The sequence below is a fragment of the Mugil cephalus genome, chromosome 23 (genome assembly GCF_022458985.1).
Source record: "Mugil cephalus isolate CIBA_MC_2020 chromosome 23, CIBA_Mcephalus_1.1, whole genome shotgun sequence".
In the NCBI taxonomy this organism is placed as follows: Eukaryota; Metazoa; Chordata; class Actinopteri; order Mugiliformes; family Mugilidae; genus Mugil; species Mugil cephalus.
The window spans coordinates 768,443-790,501 of record NC_061792.1 but is presented as its reverse complement, the minus strand read 5'-3'; the positions used below and the strand labels follow the sequence as shown (position 1 = coordinate 790,501).

General features: G+C 40.3%; 12 non-coding genes and 21 pseudogenes across 12 annotated transcripts; all 33 read right to left on the bottom strand.

The window, feature by feature from the left end:
• Nucleotides 1-731: 731 nt before the first annotated feature.
• On the bottom strand, nucleotides 732-842 carry LOC125002704 (annotated as a pseudogene).
• Nucleotides 843-6,055: 5,213 nt separating this feature from the next.
• On the bottom strand, nucleotides 6,056-6,174 carry LOC125002145 (annotated as a pseudogene).
• Nucleotides 6,175-8,114: 1,940 nt separating this feature from the next.
• LOC125002950 lies at nucleotides 8,115-8,223 on the bottom strand (annotated as a pseudogene).
• Nucleotides 8,224-8,328: 105 nt separating this feature from the next.
• Nucleotides 8,329-8,447, bottom strand: LOC125001736 (annotated as a pseudogene).
• A 313-nt stretch (nucleotides 8,448-8,760) lies between these two features.
• Nucleotides 8,761-8,879, bottom strand: LOC125002799 (annotated as a pseudogene).
• A 101-nt stretch (nucleotides 8,880-8,980) lies between these two features.
• Nucleotides 8,981-9,099, bottom strand: LOC125003237. Its single transcript, XR_007112099.1, has one exon. It is a non-coding gene; the product is annotated as a 5S ribosomal RNA (ribosomal RNA).
• Nucleotides 9,100-9,200: 101 nt separating this feature from the next.
• On the bottom strand, nucleotides 9,201-9,318 carry LOC125003309. The gene has a single exon (XR_007112168.1). It is a non-coding gene; the product is annotated as a 5S ribosomal RNA (ribosomal RNA).
• A 2,637-nt stretch (nucleotides 9,319-11,955) lies between these two features.
• On the bottom strand, nucleotides 11,956-12,074 carry LOC125003295. The gene has a single exon (XR_007112154.1). It is a non-coding gene; the product is annotated as a 5S ribosomal RNA (ribosomal RNA).
• A 101-nt stretch (nucleotides 12,075-12,175) lies between these two features.
• On the bottom strand, nucleotides 12,176-12,284 carry LOC125002618 (annotated as a pseudogene).
• Nucleotides 12,285-12,385: 101 nt separating this feature from the next.
• On the bottom strand, nucleotides 12,386-12,504 carry LOC125001784 (annotated as a pseudogene).
• Nucleotides 12,505-12,604: 100 nt separating this feature from the next.
• On the bottom strand, nucleotides 12,605-12,720 carry LOC125002586 (annotated as a pseudogene).
• A 101-nt stretch (nucleotides 12,721-12,821) lies between these two features.
• Nucleotides 12,822-12,940, bottom strand: LOC125003133. Its single transcript, XR_007112000.1, has one exon. It is a non-coding gene; the product is annotated as a 5S ribosomal RNA (ribosomal RNA).
• Nucleotides 12,941-13,252: 312 nt separating this feature from the next.
• LOC125002345 lies at nucleotides 13,253-13,371 on the bottom strand (annotated as a pseudogene).
• A 102-nt stretch (nucleotides 13,372-13,473) lies between these two features.
• Nucleotides 13,474-13,584, bottom strand: LOC125002902 (annotated as a pseudogene).
• A 101-nt stretch (nucleotides 13,585-13,685) lies between these two features.
• LOC125003169 lies at nucleotides 13,686-13,804 on the bottom strand. The gene has a single exon (XR_007112035.1). It is a non-coding gene; the product is annotated as a 5S ribosomal RNA (ribosomal RNA).
• Nucleotides 13,805-13,905: 101 nt separating this feature from the next.
• On the bottom strand, nucleotides 13,906-14,016 carry LOC125002630 (annotated as a pseudogene).
• Nucleotides 14,017-14,329: 313 nt separating this feature from the next.
• Nucleotides 14,330-14,440, bottom strand: LOC125002848 (annotated as a pseudogene).
• A 101-nt stretch (nucleotides 14,441-14,541) lies between these two features.
• LOC125003233 lies at nucleotides 14,542-14,660 on the bottom strand. The gene has a single exon (XR_007112095.1). It is a non-coding gene; the product is annotated as a 5S ribosomal RNA (ribosomal RNA).
• Nucleotides 14,661-14,761: 101 nt separating this feature from the next.
• LOC125002987 lies at nucleotides 14,762-14,880 on the bottom strand. Its single transcript, XR_007111856.1, has one exon. It is a non-coding gene; the product is annotated as a 5S ribosomal RNA (ribosomal RNA).
• A 101-nt stretch (nucleotides 14,881-14,981) lies between these two features.
• On the bottom strand, nucleotides 14,982-15,100 carry LOC125001343. The gene has a single exon (XR_007111603.1). It is a non-coding gene; the product is annotated as a 5S ribosomal RNA (ribosomal RNA).
• Nucleotides 15,101-15,201: 101 nt separating this feature from the next.
• Nucleotides 15,202-15,320, bottom strand: LOC125003079. The gene has a single exon (XR_007111947.1). It is a non-coding gene; the product is annotated as a 5S ribosomal RNA (ribosomal RNA).
• A 101-nt stretch (nucleotides 15,321-15,421) lies between these two features.
• Nucleotides 15,422-15,540, bottom strand: LOC125002113 (annotated as a pseudogene).
• Nucleotides 15,541-15,641: 101 nt separating this feature from the next.
• Nucleotides 15,642-15,760, bottom strand: LOC125001368. The gene has a single exon (XR_007111626.1). It is a non-coding gene; the product is annotated as a 5S ribosomal RNA (ribosomal RNA).
• A 1,969-nt stretch (nucleotides 15,761-17,729) lies between these two features.
• LOC125001781 lies at nucleotides 17,730-17,848 on the bottom strand (annotated as a pseudogene).
• A 101-nt stretch (nucleotides 17,849-17,949) lies between these two features.
• On the bottom strand, nucleotides 17,950-18,058 carry LOC125002419 (annotated as a pseudogene).
• Nucleotides 18,059-18,158: 100 nt separating this feature from the next.
• LOC125003100 lies at nucleotides 18,159-18,277 on the bottom strand. Its single transcript, XR_007111967.1, has one exon. It is a non-coding gene; the product is annotated as a 5S ribosomal RNA (ribosomal RNA).
• A 101-nt stretch (nucleotides 18,278-18,378) lies between these two features.
• On the bottom strand, nucleotides 18,379-18,497 carry LOC125003283. Its single transcript, XR_007112143.1, has one exon. It is a non-coding gene; the product is annotated as a 5S ribosomal RNA (ribosomal RNA).
• A 102-nt stretch (nucleotides 18,498-18,599) lies between these two features.
• Nucleotides 18,600-18,710, bottom strand: LOC125002344 (annotated as a pseudogene).
• Nucleotides 18,711-18,812: 102 nt separating this feature from the next.
• LOC125002801 lies at nucleotides 18,813-18,930 on the bottom strand (annotated as a pseudogene).
• Nucleotides 18,931-19,031: 101 nt separating this feature from the next.
• On the bottom strand, nucleotides 19,032-19,140 carry LOC125002123 (annotated as a pseudogene).
• A 101-nt stretch (nucleotides 19,141-19,241) lies between these two features.
• On the bottom strand, nucleotides 19,242-19,360 carry LOC125001517 (annotated as a pseudogene).
• Nucleotides 19,361-19,461: 101 nt separating this feature from the next.
• LOC125001793 lies at nucleotides 19,462-19,580 on the bottom strand (annotated as a pseudogene).
• Nucleotides 19,581-19,681: 101 nt separating this feature from the next.
• On the bottom strand, nucleotides 19,682-19,800 carry LOC125001646 (annotated as a pseudogene).
• Between the last annotated feature and the right edge of the window lie 2,259 nt (nucleotides 19,801-22,059).

Below are 22,059 nucleotides of genomic sequence, written 5' to 3'. Positions count from 1 at the left end.
CATATTGATTATCAATGTGGATGAGGCTTAAACAACCTTTACACACAGTTATCGGAGCATGTTGGTCTAATTTTTGTGTATTGTTTTCGCACGCGTACAGACGCACGTGCGACTACATGCGCACAGGGAAAGTATACGGTACATCCATCCGTAGTCCCGTGCATGCTCACGCACATGGATGATAGAGGGCGATGACGCCATGGGATGTCTTCCTTTGATGATGTCCTCAATTGTTTTTCTTTGATGATGATGTCATGAAATGTTTTCCTTTGATCATGATGGCATAGAATCTTTGCCTTTGATCTTATTGAAAGTTTGTTTTATACAAACCTAGGTGGGTCCGTAGATTCTGTTAGACTTTCAAACTGAAAGCAAGCGAGACAAGCAAACACGGGCGTCTTACAAGGTGGTATGGTGTCAGTCACAAAAGCGGTACATATAAGTGGTCAAAATCAATATTGCATGTATTATGATGATGGAAATGTTCCTGTGTCCCCTGATGAAAATGAAAGGCTTACAGGACCTGGTATTCCGGGCAGCCTCCCATTCAAGTACTAACCAGGACCGTCCATGCTTAGCTTCCGAGATCAGTCGAGATCAGGCGTTGTTTCTGGGTGTATGGCCATAAGCAATGGTAACTGTCACAAACGCAGTATATATAAGTGGTCAAAATCATCATTGCATGTATTTTGATGATGTAAATGTTACCATGTCTCCTGATGAAAATGAAAAGCTTACAGCACCTGGTATTCCCAGACGGTCTCCCATCCAAGTACTAACCAGGACCTTGGCTTCCGAGATCAGATGAGATCAGGCGTGTTCAGGGTGGTATGGCCGTAAGCAATGTCAAACATCACGAAAGCAGCATATATAAGTGGTCAAAATGATCATTTCATGTATTTTGATGATGTAAATGTTACCATGTCTCCTGATGAAAATGGTAACAAATTCAAAGCCGCCCTCTCTGAGGAAAGATTGCACTTTCAGGCAATTTCCCAGAGTGCTCCCTACTGAGATATTCAGCTCTTTTGCTGTTTTGTTGGTTGCCATTGATGCTTGTTATTCGGGAAATGTTTTGTAAAACTTTGGACGAAAATCAATGAACCATGCTCTATTCAAGTGTGTTCCTTGTCTTGCTTGCAGTCAATTTGTAACTCTGAGAAGCACTAAAGAATGTACAGATCCACAGAGGCTTGTATTAAAACAAACTTTCAGTAAGATCAAAGGCAAAGATTCTATGCCATCATGGCCAAAGGAAAAGATTTTATGAAAGGACAGAATTCTATGACATATGAAGGAAAACATTCTATGGCAAAATTCTATGTAAATTTTGTGAGGAGTGCGCTAGGAAGAGAGTGTGTGGGAAAGATTTTCCAAATTTCTTCTGTTTTCTGTGATCATTTTCTTTTCTCTCACTCTGGTTGTGTTTTCATTTAGGTTCCTCGATCAAAGTTTTCATTAACACCTTTCAATCTTGAGTGTCACATAGTGAGATCTATAACACTGCCGTCCGATGGTACTATTGATATGATAATATATGTCGTCAGATTTTGGCATGAGCAACCAAAATCACCACTACCACTCTTCTACCAACTGTATCAGTATTAGTAATAAATAGTAGTAGATGTAATTATTTTTGTACCTTTAACATATTTACTTTTATATAGTTTCTCTCCTTTGGTTTTGGTGTGTTTTATCATTTTGCATTGTCTGTAAAACCTTCATTTCTCCACGGGGAATAACGTAAATAGTCCTGCCTTATCTCTAATTCAAGATTCAAGTCATTCAGTACATCTAATGACAACTAACTGGGGTCTTTTTTATTTTCATAGATCACTCTTTTATACATGTCTCATAAAAAGTCCAGCATTAGAGCATAAACAATTACATAAGAAGGGTGGCTGTTCGACTATTGTTGTAGTTGTACAACTATTTAACGCTGTACCAGTTCGCAGCATCACAACGGGCTAACACCTCAGACGTTGGGGTTTGCTGTATTGCCCGAAAGAAACGCAAAAACAGAACTAATTTACATAATACTTACATCATTGTGTAGTAAAGCCACAAGTAGCGCTGTTAATAGGTTCCAGCTAGACCATTATGTACCTCAGAGGGAAATACGATAAAGAATCAGCCGCACATGATTAAACTACACGTGACACAAAACATATTGATTTATACAATGTGGATGAGGCTTAAACAAACCTTTACACACAGTTATGGGAGCATGTTGGTCTAATTTTTGTGTATTGTTTTTGCGCACGTACAGACGCACGTGCGACTACATGCGCGCACATGGAGTAACGTTACATCCATACGTAGTTCCGTGCATGCTCACGCACATACAAAAGAAACGATGGATGAAACAGGGCGATGAAGTCATGGGATGTCTTCCTTTGATGATGTCTCAATTGTTTTCCTTTGATGATGATGTCATGAAATGTCTCCTTTGATCATGATGGCATAGAATCTTTGCCTTTGATCTTATTGAAAGTTTGTTTTATACAAACCTAGGTGGGTCCGTAGATTCTGTTAGACTTTCAAACTGAAAGCAAGCGAGACAAGCAAACACGGGCGTCTTACGAGGTGGTATGGTGTCAGTCACAAAAGCGGTACATATTAGTGGTCAAAATCAATATTGCATGTATTATGATGATGGAAATGTTCCTGTGTCCCCTGATGAAAATGAAAGGCTTACAGGACCGGTACCCCCGGGCCCCCCCAATTCAAGAAAAACCAGGACCGTCCTGCTTATTTTCCGGATCAGACGAATCAGGCGTTTTTGGGGTGGGTAGGGCCATAAGCAATGGAACTGTCACAAACGCAATTAAAAGGGGTAAAAATCACATTGCATGTATTTTGATGATGTAAATTTTTAATGTTTGATGAAAAATAAAAACTTACGCACCGGTTTTCCCCAGCGGTCTCCACCCAAGTACTAACCAGGCCTTGGTTTCCGAGATCAGATGGATAGGGTGTTCAGGGGGGTTTGGGCCCGTAAGAAAATGTCAAACATCCGGAAGCGCTATAAAAGTTCAAAATGACATTTCATGTATTTTGATGATTAAAAGTTCCATGTCCCCTGATGAAAATGGTAAAAATTAAAGCCGCCCCCCTTCTGAGGAAAGATTGCACTTTCAGGAAATTTTCCCCAGGTGCCCCTATGAAAATTGCTTTTTTTGCTGTTTTGTTTGGTTGCCATTGTTTGCTTTTTAAATTCGGAAATGTTTTGTAAAACTTTGGAAAAAATCAATGAACCATGCTCTATTCAAGTGTGTTCCTTTTTTTGCTTGCAGTCATTTGTAACTCGGGAAAAGACTAAAAAAATGACGATCCACAGGGGTTTGTAAAAAACAAACTTTCATTGATAAAAGGGCAAAGATTCTATCCCATCAGGGCCAAAGGAAAAGATTTGATGAAAGGACAGAATTCTATACACATGAAGGAAAACATTTCTATGGAATTTATGAAAATTTTGTGAGGGTGCGCTAGGAAAAAGGGAGTGGGGGAAAGTTTTTCCAAATTTTTTTTTTCTGTGATAATTTTTTTTTCTCCACTCTGGTTGTTTTTTCTTTGGGTTCCTCGATCAAATTTTTCTTTAAACACCTTTAATCTTGGGGGTCACATAGTGAGATCAAAACCTGCCCCGAGGGTATTTTGTAGATAATATATGTCTAGATTTTGGCATGAGAAACCCAAAAATCACCACTACCACTCTTCTACAAACGTATCAATTATTAATAAAATGTATTATTTTTGTACCTTTAACATATTTACTTTTATATAGTTTCTCCCCTTTGGTTTTGGTTTGTTTTATCATTTTGCATTGTCTGAAAAAATTTCATTTTTTCCAGGGGGAAACGTAAAAAGCCCTCCCTTATCTCTAATTCAAGTTTTTCAAGTGATTCAAAATTTAAATGCAACTAACGGGGGTCTTTTTATTTTCATAGATCACTTTTTATTGCCAAAAAAAAGTCCAGCATTAGGCATAAACACTCAAATATTTTAAAGGTTGACTTTGGGATAGTTGTAGTTGTACAACTTTTTAAACCTGTACCAGTTCGCAGCATACAAGTGCAAAACCGGTTAGCCGTTCCAAGCAAACGAAAACTTACAGCAATAAAAATGAAACAAATACGCCGGTAAAAATTTTTCTTAATTGTTTAGGTAAAAAAGGTTAAAAAAAAATAAAATACTAAATACTCAGAACTTTGACACATTGAAATTGGGTTGCACGTTAACTTAGCCCCGAGTTAGTCCCCCTCCCCGTATGCTAACGCCGTTTTTCCCCGGGCTTTTTTATTTCGGGTCAGTTCAAATTGTGGACAACGCAAAATTTAGCAAAATCAAGCAATGTTAGGAAACCACTTGTAATATTTTAATGACAAATCTCGAACACATGGCTCCACCTCAGACTTGGGGGGTTTTTGTATTGCCCCCAAAAAAACGTAAAAAAAAAATTTTAAAATTTTTTCATTTGTAGTAAAGCCCCAAATGCGTTTAATAGGTTCCGGAGACCTTATGTACCCCAGAAGGAAATACGAAAAAAAAATCAGCCGCACATGATTTAAATAACTGACACAAACATATTGATTATACAATGTGGGGAGGCTTAAAAAACCCTTTTCACAAGTTATGGGAGCTGTTTGGGCAAATTTTTGTGTGTTGTTTTCGCGCAGTACAGAGCACGTGGATACTGCGCGCCATGGGTAAAGTTTTCATCCCTACGTTTCCTGCATGCTAAGCACTACAAAGAAACGATGGATGAAAAGGGCGATCGTCATGGGATGTCTTCCTTTGATTTTGTCCCCAAATTTTTTTCCCTTTTTGATAGTCATGAAAAATTTTTTCCTTTTTCTGATGGGATAGAATCTTTGCCTTTGATTTATTTAAAGTTTTTTTTTACAAACCTAGGTGGGTCCGTAGATTTGTTAGACTTTCAAAATGAAATCAGGCTTTTTCAGGTGGTATGGCCGTAGGGAAGTTAACTGTCAAAAAGAGTATATATAAATGGTCAAAAGAATTGCATGTATTTTGATGATGTAAATGTTACCAGTCTCTGAGAAAATGAAAGGTTACAGATAGTATTCCCAGGCGGTTCCATCAAGTATAACCCGGCCCGACCCTCTTACTTCCCAGATCAGACGAGATTGGCCCGTTAGGTTGGATGGCCGTAAGAACGTAAAAATTTACTAAAGCAGTATATATAAGTGTCAAAATCACCTTGATTTTTTTTGATGATGTAATGTTACCTGTTCCCGATGAGAAAGAAAAGCTTACAGCACCTGGGATTCCCCGGGGTCTCCCACCAAGTACTAAACCCGGCCCCTTTTTCAGATCGGGTGTTAGGTGTATGTTAAGGTTACTCTTGGCTATTTTGTGTTGACAAATATTTAAAGCTGTACTATTGGCAGCATCACAAGTGCTAAACCGGTTAGCCTGTTCCAAGACAAACAGAAAACTTACAGCAATAAAAAAGACAACAAACACCGGTTTAAAAAATGTTTTAATTGCTTGCCAAAAGGTTTTTAAAAAAAAGGTTTTTTTTTAAAAAAAATTAAAATGGTTTGGGGATGTTAAAAATGTTACCAAATGGGCAATTTTGATTTGGGGGAAAAGGTTTTCGCACCTGGGTTATTTTTTGGGGGTTTTTTTTTTTTCCATTTTCCATTAAATTTTAAAACCAAAGGGGCCCCCCTACAACGATTAGCTTTCCCAGATCAGCAAGTTTTGGGTGGGGTATGGCCTAGCAATTATGTCCAAAGCATTTTTATAGTGGTCAAAAATATCTTTTCTGTATTTGATGTTAAATGTTACCATGTCTCCTATGAAAATGAAAAGCTTACAGCACCTGGTATTCCCAGGCGGTCTCCCATCCAAGTACAACCAGGCCGACACTGGTTAGCTTCGAGATCAGACAGATCAGGCGTGTTCAGGTGGTATGGCCGTAAGCAATGGTAACTGTCACAAACGCAGTATAATATAAGTGTCAAAATGGATCATTGCATGTATTTTGATGATGTAAATGTTACCATGTCTCCTGATGAAAATGAAAAGCTTACAGCACCTGTATTCCACAGGCGGTCTCCCATCCAAGTACTAACCAGGCCCGACACTGCTTACTTCCGAGATCAGAATGAGATCAGGCGTGTTCAGGGTGGTATGGCCGTAAAGCATGTAACATGTCACAAACGCAGTTATATATAAGTGGTCAAAATGATCATTGCATGTATTTTGATGATGTAAATGTTACCATGTCTCCTGATGAAAATGAAAAGCTGACTGCACCTGGTATACCCAGGCAGTCTCCCATCCAAGTACTAACCAGGCCCTCCATGCTTAGCTTCCGAGATCAGGATTGTTCAGGTTGGTATGGCCGTAAGCCATGGTAACTGTCACAAACGCAGCATATATAAGTGGTCAAAATAATCATTTCATGTATTTTGATGATGTAAATGTTACATGTCTCCTCATGAAAATGAAAAGCTATACTCGCCTAGCCACCTGGTATGTTACCAGTGCGGTCTCCCATCCAAGTCTAACAGGCCAGACACTGCTTGACTTCCGAGATCAACGAGATCAGCGCGTGTTCAGGGTGGTATGGCGTAAGAAAACGTTAAACTGTCACTAAAGCAGTAATGTATAAGTGGTCAAATGAACATTGCATGTATTTTGATGACTGTAAATGTTACCATGTCTCTGTGTGAATGAAAAGCTTTAAAGCACCTGGTCAATTCCCCAGGCGGGTCTCCCATCAAGTACTAAACCAGGCCCGACCGTGCTAGCTTCCGAGATTCAGATCGTGTTGTTCAGGTAGGGTATGGCCGTAAGCATGTCATAAAATGTCACTAAAATTCAGTATATATAAGTGCTCAAAAATCATCATTGCATGTTTTTGATGATGTAAATGTTACCATGTTCCTGATGAGAATGAAAAGCTTACAGAACCTGAGTATTCCCAGGCGGTCTCCATCCAGTTACTAACCAGGGCCCAACCGTGCTTAGCTTCCGTGATCAGACGACTCGGGCCGCGTTCAGGTTGGTATGGACTCGTAAGCAATGTCAATGTCTCTAAAGCAGTTATATATATGTGATCAAAATAATCATTGCATGTATTTTGATGAATGTTAATGTTTCCATGTCTCTGATGAGAAATGGAAAAGCTTTACAGCAACTGGTATTACCAGGCGGTCATCCATACAAGTAACTAACCAGGGCGTGCCGTCCGTTGCGCTAGCTTCGAGATCTGCGGAGATCGGGCGTTCGTTCAGGTTGCGTATGGCGTAAGCAATGTCAATGTCACGTAATAGCAGTTTATATAGAGAAGTGGTCAAACGTCAATCAATTGCATGTATTTTGATGACGTAATATGTTACCATGTGTTCCGCTGATGAGAATGAAAAAGACTTTAGGGGCACCTGGTATGTCCAGGGCGGGTCTCCCGCATCCAAGTACTAACCAGGACCAAACATGCTTAGTCTTCCGACATCCTCAAAACGAGTGAGGGGTATGTTCAGGGTGGTATCTGACTATGGCCGTAAGCAATGGTAACTGTCACAAACGCAATATTAGGTATTTAAGTGGTCAAAATCATAATTGCTCATGTATTTTGATGATGTAAATGTTACATGTCTCCTGATGAGAATGAAAAAGCTTACAGCACCTGGGTATTCCCAGGTGGTCTCCCATTCAAGTATCTACCAGGCATTACCATGTTAGCTTCGAGATCAAGACTGAGATCAGGCGTTGTTTCGCCCCAAATTGTGGTGGTCTGGCCGGTATGCAATGGTAACTGTCACAAACGCAGTTGTCTATAAGTGGTCAATATCATCATGCATGTATTTTGATGATGTAAATGTGACCATGTCTCCTGATGAAAATGAAAAGCTTACAGCACCTAGTATTCCCAGGCCGGTCTCCTATCCATGTCCTAACCTGCCCGGACCGTTGCTTAGCTTCACGAGATCAGACAAGATCGGGGAGTTCAGGTTAGTATTGGCCGTAAGCAATGTCATAATGTCAACTAAAGCAGTATATATAAGTGATCAAAATCATCATTGCATGTGTATTTTGATGATGTAAATGTTACCATGTCTCTGATGTGAATGAAAAAAAGCTTACAGCACTCCTGTATTCCCAGGCGGTCTCCCATCCAAGTACTAACCAGGGCCTACACTGCTTAGCTTCCGAGATCGACGTGTTCAGGGTGGTATGGCCGTAAGCAATGGTAAACTGTCAACAAACGCGTGTATATATAAGTGGTCAAAATCATCATTGCATGTATTTTGATGATCGTAAATGTACCTTGTCTCCTGATCGAAAATGAAAGGCTTACAGCATCTAGTATTCCCAGGCGGTCTCCCATCCAAGTACTAACCAGGCCCAACCGTGCTTAGCGTCCGAGATCAGAAGAGATCGGGCTTGTTCAGGTTGGTATGGCCGTAAGCAATGTCAAATGTCACTAAAGCAGTATATATAAGTGATCAAAATCATCATTGCATGTATTTTGATGATGTAAATGTTACCATGTCTCCTGATGAGAATGAAAAGCTTATAGCACCTGATATTCCCAGGCGGTTTCCCATCCAAGTACTAACCAGGCCCTTAGCTTCCGAGAGCAGATGAGATCAGACGTGTTCAGGGTGGTATGACCGTAAGCAATGGTAATTGTCACAAACGCAGTATATATAAGTGGTCAAAATGATCATTGCATGTATTTTGATGATGTAAATGTTACCATGTCTCCTGATGAAAATGAAAGGCTTACAGCACCTAGTATTCCCAGGCGGTCTCCCATTCAAGTACTAACCACGCCCGACCCTGCTAAACTTCCGAGATCAGATGACACTGGGTGTGTTCAGTGTGGTATGCCCTTAAGCAATTTTGTCAGTCACAAAAGAAGTATATATAAGTGGTCAAAATGATCATTGCATGTATTTTGATGATGTAAATGTTACCATGTCTCCTGATGAAAATGTAAGCCTTACAGCACCTGGTATTCCCAGGCGGTCTCCCATCCAAGTACTAACCAGGTCCGACCGTGCTTAGCTTCCGAGATCAGACGAGATCAGGCGTGTTCAGGTTGGTATGGCCGTAAGCAATGTCAAACATCACGAAAGCAGCATATATAAGTGGTCAAAATGATCATTTCATGTATTTTGATGATGTAAATGTTACCATGTCTCCTGATGAAAATGAAAAGCTTACAGCACCTGGTATTCCCAGGCGGTCTCCCATCCAAGTACTAACCAGGCCCGACACTGCTTGGCTTCCGAGATCAAACGAGATCAGGCGTGTTCAGGTGGTATGGCCGTAAGCAACGTTAACTTTCACAAACGCAGTATATATAAGTGGTCAAAATCATCATTGCATGTATTTTTGTTTTTGAGCTGAAGCTTCTACAATGATACAGTCTGCCAGGAAGTAGAGTCAGAACATAACAGGTAGATATGAATCAGAGAGAAAAACAAGGTGACCCGGTCCAACCAGGGTTTGGGTGTGATTTGTGTTTAAACTGAACACTGCCTGATAATGGCTTATCGTGAAAGGCCTACTGCACCTTAGCCAATCATCATCACCTATGCGGACGTCGCAGCTGTTTCAGCATGTCAATTTCAGCATATCATTTTCAACTTTTGCCCGTCTGAAAATTGCCGGACGGCTCTTGTTGACTTTGACGCAGACTTTCTAAATGTTTTTTACAGCATTTGGTAACAAATTCAAAGTAGCCCTCTCTGAGGAAAGATTGCACTTTCAGGCAATTTCCCAGACTGCTCCCTACTGAGATATTCAGCTCTTTTGCTGTTTTGTTGGTTGCCATTGATGCTTGTTATTCGGGAAATGTTTTGTAAAACTTTGGACGAAAATCAATGAACCATGCTCTATTCAAGTGTGTTCCTTGTCTTGCTTGCAGTCAATTTGTAACTGTGAGAAGCACTAAAGAATGTACAGATCCACAGAGGCTTGTATAAAACAAACTTTCAGTAAGATCAAAGGCAAAGATTCTATGCCATCATGGCCAAAGGAAAAGATTTGATGAAATCATCAAAGTACAGAATTCTATGACATCATGAAGGAAAACATTCTATGGCACATTCTATGTAAATTTTGTGAGGAGTGCGATAGGAAGAGAGAGTGTGGGAAAGATTTTCCAAATTTCTTCTGTTTTCTGTGATAATTTTCTTTTCTCTCACTTGGTTGTGTTTTCATTTAGGTTCCTCGATCAAAGTTTTCATTAACACCTTTCAATCTTGAGTGTCACATAGTGAGATCTATAACACTGCCGTCCGATGGTACTATTGATATGATAATATATGTCGTCAGATTTTGGCATGAGCAACCAAAATCACCACTACCACTCTTCTACCAACTGTATCAGTATTAGTAATAAATAGTAGTAGATGTAATTATTTTTGTACCTTTAACATATTTACTTTTATATAGTTTCTCTCCTTTGGTTTTGGTTTGTTTTATCATTTTGCATTGTCTGTAAAACCTTCATTTCTCCACGGGGAATAACGTAAAATAGTCCTGCCTTATCTCTAATTCAAGATTCAAGTGATTCAGTACATCTAATGACAACTAACTGGGGTCTTTTTTATTTTCATAGATCACTCTTTTATACATGTCTCATAAAAAGTCCAGCATTAGAGCATAAACACTCAAATATGTTAAGGTTGACTCTTCGGCTATAGTTGTAGTTGTACAACTATTTAACGCTGTACCAGTTGGCAGCATCACAACATGCTAAACCGGTTAGCCTGTTCCAAGACAAACAGAAAACTTACAGCAATAAAAATGACAACACAACTACAGCCGGTTAAAACTGTTCTTAATTGCTTGCCTAGGTAAACAAAGGTTAAATAAAAATAAAATACTAACATACATACAGACACATTCTGACACATTGAAATTGGCCGTTAGCACGTTAACTTAGCCCCGTAGTTGGCTCCCCACTCCACCGTATGCTAACGACCACGTTATCTCCACTGGCCTCGTTTTATTTCGGCGTCAGTTCAAATTGTGGACAACAGCAAATTGATGCAAAATACAAGCAATGTTAGGAAACCACTTGTCAATATTTCTAATGACAAATCTCGACAGCACACGTCGGCTACCACCTCAGACGTTGGAGTTTGCTGTATTGCCCGAAAGAAACGCAAAAAAGAACTAATTTACATAATACTTACATCATTGTGTAGTAAAGCCACAAGTAGCGCTGTTAATAGGTTCCAGCTAGACCATTATGTACCTCAGAAGGAAATACGATAAAGAATCAGCCGCACATGATTAAACTACACGTGACACAAACATATTGATTATACAATGTGGATGAGGCTTAAACAAACCTTTACACACAGTTATGGGAGCATGTTGGTCTAATTCTTGTGTGTTGTTTTCGCGCACGTACAGACGCACGTGCGACTACATGCGCGCACATGGAGTAACGTTACATCCATACGTAGTTCCGTGCATGCTCACGCACATACAAAAGAAACGATGGATGAAACAGGGCGATGACGTCATGGGATGTCTTCCTTTGATGATGATGTCATGAAATGTTTTCCTTTGATCATGATGGCATAGAATCTTTGCCTTTGATCTTATTGAAAGTTTGTTTTATACAAACCTAGGTGGGTCCGTAGATTCTGTTAGACTTTCAAACTGAAAGCAAGCGAGACAAGCAAACACGGGCGTCTTACGAGGTGGTATGGTGTCAGTCACAAAAGCGGTACATATAAGTGGTCAAAATCAATATTGCATGTATTATGATGAAGGAAATGTTCCTGTGTCCCCTGATGAAAATGAAAGGCTTACAGGACCTGGGCGTGTTCAGGTTGGTATGGCCGTAAGCAATGTCAAACATCACTAAAGCAGTATATATAAGTGGTCAAAATGATCATTGCATGTATTTTGATGACGTAAATGTTACCATGTCTCCTGATGAAAATGAAAGGCTTACAGCATCTAGTATTCCCAGGCGGTCTCCCATCCAAGTACTAACCAGGCCCGACCATGCTTAGCTTCCGAGATCAGACGAGATCAGGCGTGTTCAAGTTGGTATGGCCGTAAGCAATGTCAAATGTCACACAATCAGTATATATAAGTGGTCAAAATTATCATTGCATGTATTTTGATGACGTAAATGTTACCATGTCTCCTGATGAGAATGAAAAGCTTACAGCACCTGGTATTCCCAGGCCGTCTCCCATCCAAGTACTAACCAGGCCATACACTGCTTAGCTTTCGAGATCAGGCGTGTTCAGGGTGGTATGGCCGTAAGCAATGGTGACTGTCACAAACGCAGTATATATAAGTGGTCAAAATCATCATTGCATGTATTTTGATGATGTAAATGTTACCATGTCTCCTGATGAAAATGAAAAGCTTACAGCACCTGGTATTCCCAGGCGGTCTCCCATCCAAGTACTAACCAGGCCCGACCATGTTTAGCTGCCGAGATCAGACGAGATCGGACTTGTTCAGGTTGGGATGGCCATAAGCAACGTTAACTGTCACAAACGCAGTATATATAAGTGATCAAAATGATCATTGCATGTATTTTGTTGATGTAAATGTTACCATGTCTCCTGATGAAAAGAAAAGCTTACAGCACTGGTATTCCCAGGCGGTCTCCCATCCAAGTACTAACCAGGCGACCATGCTGAGCTTCCGAGATCAGACGAGATCGGGAATGTTCAGGTTGGTATGGCCGTAAGCAACGTTAAAAGTCACTAAAGCAGTATATATAAGTGATCAAAATGATCATTGCATGTATTTGATTGATGTAAATGTTAGCGTTTCTCCAGATGAGAATGAAAAGCTTACAGCACCTGGTATTCCCAGGCGGTCTCCCATCCAAGTACTAACCTGGCCCTACACTGCTTAGCTTCCGAGATCAGACAAGATCAGGCGTGTTCTGGGTGGTATGGCCATAAGCAATGGTGACTGTCACAAACGCAATATATATAAGTGGTCAAAATCATCATTGCATGTATTTTGATGATGTAAATGTTACCATGTCTCCTGATGAAAATGAAAGGCTTACAGCACCTAGTATTCCCAGGCGGTCTCCCATCCAAGTACTAACCAGGAACAAAGCTTCGAGATCAGATGAGATCAGGCGTGTTCAGGGTGGTATGGCCGTAAGCAATGGTAACTGTCACAAACGCAGTTTATATAAGTGGTCAAAATGATCATTGCATGTATTTTGATGATGTAAATGTTACCATGTCTCCTGATGAAAATGAAAGGCTTACAGCAACTAGTATTCCCAGGCGGTCTCCGATCCAACTACTAACCAGGCCCGACCGTGCTTAGCTTCCGAGATCAGACAAGATCAGGCGTGTTCAGGTTGGTATGGCCGTAAGCAACGTCAAATGACACTAAAGCAGTATATATAAGTGCTCAAAAATGTTCATTGCATGTATTTTGATGATGTAAATGTTTCCATGTCTCCTGATGAGAATGAAAAGCTTACAGCACTTGGTATTCCCAGGCGGTCTCCCATCCAAGTACTAACCACGCCCTTAGCTTCCGAGATCAGACGAGATCGGGCTTGTTCAGGTTGGTATGGCCGTATGCAACGTCAAATGTCACTAAAGCAGTATATATAAGTGATCAAAATGATCATTGCATGTATTTTGATGATGTAAATGTTACCATGTCTCCTGATGAGAATGAAAAGCTTACAGCACCTGGTATTCCCAGGCGGTCTCCCATCCAAGTACTAACCAGGCCCTACACTGCTTAGCTTCCGAGATCAGACAAGATCAGGCGTGTTCTGGGTGGTATGGCCATAAGCAATGTTGACTATCACAAACGCAATATATATAAGTGGTCAAAATCATCATTGCATGTATTTTGATGATGTAAATGTTACCATGTCTCCTGATGAAAATGAAAGGCTTACAGCACCTAGTATTCCCAAGCGGTCTCCCATCCAAGTACTAACCAGGCCCAAAGCTTCCGAGATCAGATGAGATCAGGCGTGTTCAGGGTGGTATGGCCGTAAGCAATGGTAACTGTCACAAACGCAGTTTATATAAGTGGTCAAAATGATCATTGCATGTATTTTGATGATGTAAATGTTACCATGTCTCCTGATGAAAATGAAAAGCTTACAGCACTTGGTATTCCCAGGCGGTCTCCTATCCAAGTACTAACCACGCCCTTAGCTTCCGAGATCAGACGAGATCGGGCTTGTTGAGGTTGGTATGGCCGTATGCAACGTCAAATGTCACTAAAGCAGTATATATAAGTGATCAAAATCATCATTGCATGTATTTTGATGATGTAAATGTTACCATGTCTCCTGATGAGAATGAAAAGCTTACAGCGCCTGGTATTCCCAGGCGGTCTCCCATCCAAGTACTAACCATGCCCTTAGCTTCCGAGATCAAATGAGATCAGGCGTGTTCAGGGTGGTATGGCCGTAAGCAATGGTAACTGTCACAAACTAAGTATATATAAGTGGTCGAAATGATCATTGCATGTATTTTGATGATGTAAATGTTACCATGTCTCCTGATGAAAATGAAAGGTTTACAGCACCTAGTATTCCCAGGCGGTCTCCCATCCAAGTACTAACCAGGCCCGACCGTGCTTAGCTTCCGAGATCAGACGAGATCGGGCGTGTTCAGGTTAGTATGGCCGTAAGCAATGTCAAACGTAACTAAAGCAGTATATATAAGTGCTCAAAATGATCATTGCATGTATTTTGATGATGTAAATGTTACCATGTCTCCTGATGAAAATGAAAAGCTTACAGCACCTGGTATTCCCAGGCGGTCTCCCATCCAAGTACTAACCAGGCCCGACCATGCTTAGCTTCCGAGATCAGACGAGATCGGGATTGTTCAGGTTGGTATGGCCGTAAGCAACGGTGACTGTCACAAACGCAGTATATATAAGTGGTCAAAATCATAATTGTATGTATTTTGATGATGTAAATGTTACCATGTCTCCTGATGAGAATGAAAAGCTTACAGCACCTGGTATTCCCAGGCGGTCTCCCATCCAAGTACTAACCAGGCCAAACACTGCTTAACTTCCGACATCAAACGAGATCAGGCATGTTCAGGGTGGTATGGCCGTAAGCAATGGTAACTGTCACAAACGCAGTATATATAAGTGGTCAAAATCATCATTGCATGTATTTTGATGATGTAAATGTTACCATGTCTCCTGATGAGAATGAAAAGCATACAGCACCTGGTATTCCCAGGCGGTCTCCCATCCAAGTACTAACCAGGGCCGACCATGCTTAGCTTCCGAGATCAGACGAGATCAGGCGTGTTCAGGGTGGTATGGCCGTAAGCAACGGTAACTGTCACAAACGCAGTATATATAAGTGGTCAAAATCATCATTGCATGTATTTTGATGATGTAAATGTGACCATGTCTCCTGATGAAAATGAAAAGCTTACAGCACCTAGTATTCCCAGGCGGTCTCCTATCCAAGTCCTAACCAGGCCCGACCGTGCTTAGCTTCCGAGATCAGACAAGATCGGGCGTGTTCAGGTTAGTATGGCCGTAAGCAATGTCAAATGTCACTAAAGCAGTATATATAAGTGATCAAAATGATCATTGCATGTATTTTGATGATGTAAATGTTACCATGTCTCCTGATGAGAATGAAAAGCTTACAGCACCTGGTATTCCCAGGCGGTCTCCCATCCAAGTACTAACCAAGCGCTACACTGCTTGGCTTCCGAGATCAGACGAGATCGGGCGTGTTCAGGTTGGTATGGCCGTAAGCAATGTCAAACATCACGAAAGCAGCATATATAAGTGGTCAAAATGATCATTTCATGTATTTTGATGATGTAAATGTTACCATGTCTCCTGATGAAAATGGTAACAAATTCAAAGCCGCCCTCTCTGAGGAAAGATTGCACTTTCAGGCAATTTCCCATAGTGCTCCCCTACTGAGATATTCAGCTCTTTTGCTGTTTTGTTGGTTGCCATTGATGCTTGTTATTCGGGAAATGTTTTGTAAAACTTTGGACGAAAATCAATGAACCATGCTCTATTCAAGTGTGTTCCTTGTCTTGCTTGCAGTCAATTTGTAACTCTGAGAAGCACTAAAGAATGTACAGATCCACAGAGGCTTGTATAAAACAAACTTTCAGTAAGATCAAAGGCAAAGATTCTATGCCATCATGGCCAAAGGAAAAGATTTGATGAAAGGACAGAATTCTATGACATCATGAAGGAAAACATTCTATGGCACATTCTATGTAAATTTTGTGAGGAGTGCGCTAGGAAGAGAGAGTGTGGGAAAGATTTTCCAAATTTCTTCTGTTTTCTGTGATAATTTTCTTTTCTCTCACTCTGGTTGTGTTTTCATTTAGGTTCCTCGATCAAAGTTTTCATTAACACCTTTCAATCTTGAGTGTCACATAGTGAGATCTATAACACTGCCGTCCGATGGTACTATTGATATGATAATATATGTCGTCAGATTTTGGCATGAGCAACCAAAATCACCACTACCACTCTTCTACCAACTGTATCAGTATTAGTAATAAATAGTAGTAGATGTAATTATTTTTGTACCTTTAACATATTTACTTTTATATAGTTTCTCTCCTTTGGTTTTGGTTTGTTTTATCATTTTGCATTGTCTGTTAAACCTTCATTTCTCCACGGGGAATAACGTAAAATAGTCCTGCCTTATCTCTAATTCAAGATTCAAGTGATTCAGTACATCTAATGACAACTAACTGGGGTCTTTTTTATTTCCATAGATCACTCTTTTATACATGTCTCATAAAAAGTCCAGCATTAGAGCATAAACACTTAAATAAGAAGGGTGGCTCTTCGACTATAGTTGTAGTTGTACAACTATTTAACGCTGTACCAGTTTCGCAGCATCACAACGGGCTACCACCTCAGACGTTGGGGTTTGCTGTATTGCCCGAAAGAAACGCAAAAACAGAACTAATTTACATAATACTTACATCATTGTGTAGTAAAGCCACAAGTAGCGCTGTTAATAGGTTCCAGCTAGACCATTATGTACCTCAGAGGGAAATACGATAAAGAATCAGCCGCACATGATTAAACTACACGTGACACAAACATATTGATTATACAATGTGGATGAGGCTTAAACAAACCTTTACACACAGTTATGGGAGCATGTTGGTCTAATTTTTGTGTGTTGTTTTCGCGCACGTACAGACGCACGTGCGACTACATGCGCGCACATGGAGTAACGTTACATCCATACGTAGTTCCGTGCATGCTCACGCACATACAAAAGAAACGATGGATGAAACAGAGCGATGACGTCATGGGATGTCTTCCTTTAATGATGATGTCATGAAATGTTTTCCTTTGATCATGATGGCATAGAATCTTTGCCTTTGATCTTATTGAAAGTTTGTTTTAAACAAACCTAGGTGGGTCCGTAGATTCTGTTAGACTTTCAAACTGAAAGCAAGCGAGACAAGCAAACACGGGCGTCTTACGAGGTGGTATGGTGTCAGTCACAAAAGCGGTACATATAAGTGGTCAAAATCAATATTGAATGTATTATGATGATGGAAATGTTCCTGTGTCCCTGATGAAAATGAAAGGCTTACAGGACCTGGGCGTGTTCAGGTTGGTATGGCCGTAAGCAATGTCAAACATCACTAAAGCAGTATATATAAGTGCTCAAATTCATCATTGCATGTATTTTGATGATGTAAATGTTACCATGTCTCCTGATGAAAATAGAAGGGTTACAGCACCTGGTATTCCCAGGCGGTCTCCCATCCAAGTACCAAACAGGCCCGACGCTGCTTAGCTTCCGAGATCAGGCGTGTTCAGGCGTGTTCAGGGTGGTATGGCTGTAATCAACGTCAAATGTCACAAACGCAGTATATATAAGTGGTCAAATTCATCATTGCATGTATTTTGTTGATGTAAATGTTACCATGTCTACTGATGAAAATGAAAGGCTTACAGCACCTAGTATTCCCAGGCGGTCTCCCATCCAAGTACTAAATAGGCCCGACCGTGCTTAGCTTCCGAGATCAGACGTGTTCAGGTAGGTATGGCCGTAAGCAATGTCAAATGTCACTAAATCAGTATATATAAGTGCTCAAAATCATCATTGCATGTTTTTGATGATGTAAATGTTACCATGTCTCCTGATGAAAATGAAAAGCTTACAGCACCGGGTATTCCTAGGCGGTCTCCCATCCAAGTACTAACCAGGCCCTACCATGCTTAGCTTCCGAGATCAGACGAGATCGGGCTTGTTCAGGGTGGTATGGCAGTAAGCAACGTTAACTGTCACAAACGCAGTATATATAAGTCGTCAAAATCATCATTGCATGTATTTTGATGATGTAAATGTTACCATGTCTCCTGATGAAAATGAAAGGCTTACAGCACCTAGTATTCCCAGGCGGTCTCCGATCCAAGTACTAACCAGGCCCGACCGTGCTTAGCTTCCGAGATCAGACGAGATCGGGCGTGTTCATGTTGGTATGGCCGTAAGCAATGTCAAATGTCACTAAAGCAGTATATATAAGTGGTCAAAAATGTTCATTGCATGTATTTTGATGATGTAAATGTTACCATGTCTCCTGATGAAAATGAAAAGCTTACAGCACCTGGTATTCCCAGGCGGTCTCCCATCCAAGTACTAACCAGGCCCTTAGCTTCCGAGATCAGATGAGATCAGGCGTGTTCAGGCTGGTATGGCCGTAAGCGGTGGTTAGTGTCACTAAAGCAAATATATATAAGTGGTCAAAATCATCATTGCATGTATTTTGATGATGTAAATGTTACCATGTCTCCTGATGAAAATGAAAAGCTTACAGCACCTGGTGTTCCAGGCGGTCTCCAATCCAAGTACTAACCAGGGGCGACCGTGCTTAGCTTCCGAGATCAGACGAGATCGGGATTGTTCAGGTTGGTATGGCCATAAGCAACGTCAAATTTCACTAAAGCAGTATATATAAGTGGTCAAAATGATCATTGCATGTATTTTGATGATGTAAATGTTACCATGTCTCTTGATGAGAATGAAAAGCTTACAGCACCTGGTATTCCCTTGCGGTCTCCCATCCAAGTACTAACCAGGCCCTACACTGCTTAGCTTCCGAGATCAGAAGTGTTCAGCATGGTATGGCCGTAAGCAATGGTGACTGTCACAAACGCAGTATATATAAGTGGTCAAAATCATCATTGCATGTATTTTGATGATGTAAATGTTACCATGTCTCCTGATGAAAATGAAAAGCTTACAGCACCTGGTATTCCCAGGCGGTCTCCCATCCAAGTACTAACCAGGCCCGACCATGTTTAGCTTCCGAGATCAGACAAGATCGGGCTTGTTCAGGTTGGTATGGCCGTAAGAAACGTCAAATGTCACTAAAGCAGTATATATAAGTGATCAAAATGATCATTGCATGTATTTTGATGATGTAAATTTTACCATGTCTCCTGATGAGAATGAAAAGCTTAGAGCACCTGGTATTCCCAGGCGGTCTCCAATGCAAGTACTAACCACGCCCGACCGTGCTTAGCTTCCGAGTTCAGATGAGATCAGGCGTGTTCAGGGTGGTATGGCCGTAAGCAATGGTAACTGTCACAAACGCAGTATATATAAGTGGTCAAAATCATCATTGCATGTATTTTGATGATGTAAATGTTACCATGTCTCCTGATGAAAATGAAAGGCTTACAGCACCTAGTATTCCCAGGCGGTCTCCCATCCAAGTACTAACCAGGCCCGACCGTGCATTGCTTCCGAGATCAGACGAGATCGGGCGTGTTCAGGTTGGTATGCCCGTAAGCAATGTCAAATGTCACTAAAGCAGTATATATGAGTGGTCAAAATCATCATTGCATTTATTTTGATGATGTAAATGTTACCATGTCTCCACTTTCAGGCAATTTCCCAGAGTGCTCCCTACTGAGATATTCAGCTCTTTTGCTGTTTTGTTGGTTGCCATTGATGCTTGTTATTCAGGAAATGTTTTGTAAAACTTTGGACGAAAATCAATGAACCATGCTCTATTCAAGTGTGTTCGTTGTCTTGCTTGCAGTCAATTTGTAACTCTGAGAAGCACTAAAGAATGTACAGATCCACAGAGGCTTGTATAAAACAAACTTTCAGTAAGATCAAAGGCAAAGATTCTATGCCATCATGGCCAAAGGAAAAGATTTGATGAAATCATCAAAGGACAGAATTCTATGACATCATGAAGGAAAACATTCTATGGCACATTCTATGTAAATTTTGTGAGGAGTGCGCTAGGAAGAGAGAGTGTGGGAAAGATTTTCCAAATTTCTTCTGTTTTCTGTGATCATTTTCTTTTCTCTCACTCTGGTTGTGTTTTCATTTAGGTTCCTCGATCAAAGTTTTCATTAACACCTTTCAATCTTGAGTGTCACATAGTGAGATCTATAACACTGCCGTCCGATGGTACTATTGATATGATAATATATGTCGTCAGATTTTGGCATGAGCAACCAAAATCACCACTACCACTCTTCTACCAACTGTATCAGTATTAGTAATAAATAGTAGTAGATGTAATTATTTTTGTACCTTTAACATATTTACTTTTATATAGTTTCTCTCCTTTGGTTTTGGTTTGTTTTATCATTTTGCATTGTCTGTAAAACCTTCATTTCTCCACGGGGAATAACGTAAAATAGTCCTGCCTTATCTCTAATTCAAGATTCAAGTCATTCAGTACATCTAATGACAACTAAGTGGGGTCTTTTTTATTTCATAGATCACTCTTTTATACATGTCTCATAAAAAGTCCAGCATTAGAGCATAAACACTCAAATATGTTAAGGTTGACTCTTCGGCTATAGTTGTAGTTGTACAACTATTTAACGCTGTACCAGTTCGCAGCATCACAACGTGCTTAACCGGTTAGCCTGTTCCAAGACAAACAGAAAACTTACAGCAATAAAAATGACAACACAACTACATCCGGTAAAACTGTTCTTAATTGCTTGCCTAGATAAACAAAGGTTAAATAAAAATAAAATACTAACATACATACAGACACATTCTGACACATTGAAATTGGACGTTAGCACGTTAACTTAGCCCCGTAGTTAGCTCCCCACTCCACCGTATGCTAACGACCACGTTATCTCCACTGGCCTCGTTTTATTTCGGCGTCAGTTCAAATTGTGGACAAAAAAAAAAAAAAAAAAAAAAAAAAAAAAACGTTTCCTCCGAGTAGCTTCTTTCAGTTCTAAGAGATTGGTGGGGATGTTTGCCCCTCATAAACTCACATGACTAAGGACTCTAGGGTCTGTGGCCGATAATGGGTCCATTCCTTGGAAAATAAAAACACAATCAAACTTCCTAATACATACACCATTGGTGGACGCATGTGAAACCTATAGTTGCAACAAAACCTTGTCTTCTACAAGACAAGACAGGTCGCTGCTGGTCTATGTTTATTAGGGATCAGTTTCAAAGTACTTTTGAAAAATGCAAAGTTCCACATGATGCAAATTTATAAGGAAAAACTACAGACTGTCCAGAGCTTTATGAAGTCTGACCAAAGAGAAAGTAATTTTTTAACCAACATATCTGAAGTTTCCTAACTTGGCCTTAGCACCACATATCAATAATGGATGTGCCACTGTCAGCCACTCCCAATGTATATTACATCCTTGATTTGTCAGCACATGCTTGCCAGAAGAAGTATGACTACATCGCTGTTACTTCTCTGTCCATCACCATGTAAATCCTGCACCAACAATCTTTGCCGACCAACTTCCCACAAAGACATTTGTTCACACATATTTCTGCTATGTCACATATTCTTTTATGTCAGCTTTAAAAAAAAATCTGTGAGAAGATTTGATTATAACTGACAATCACAAGAAATCAGAAATCTTGTGGGGTTTGCCTGTGTGGGTGTTGTCCCACAAATAAAACATCACACAGAGAAGAGGAAACTATTGAAATAAATCTCCACAGAGGCCAAGTCAAATTTAAAAAAAAAAAAAAAAAAAAAAAAAAAAAAAAAAAAAAAAAAAATTGTGGACAACAGCAAATTGATGCAAAATACAAGCAAT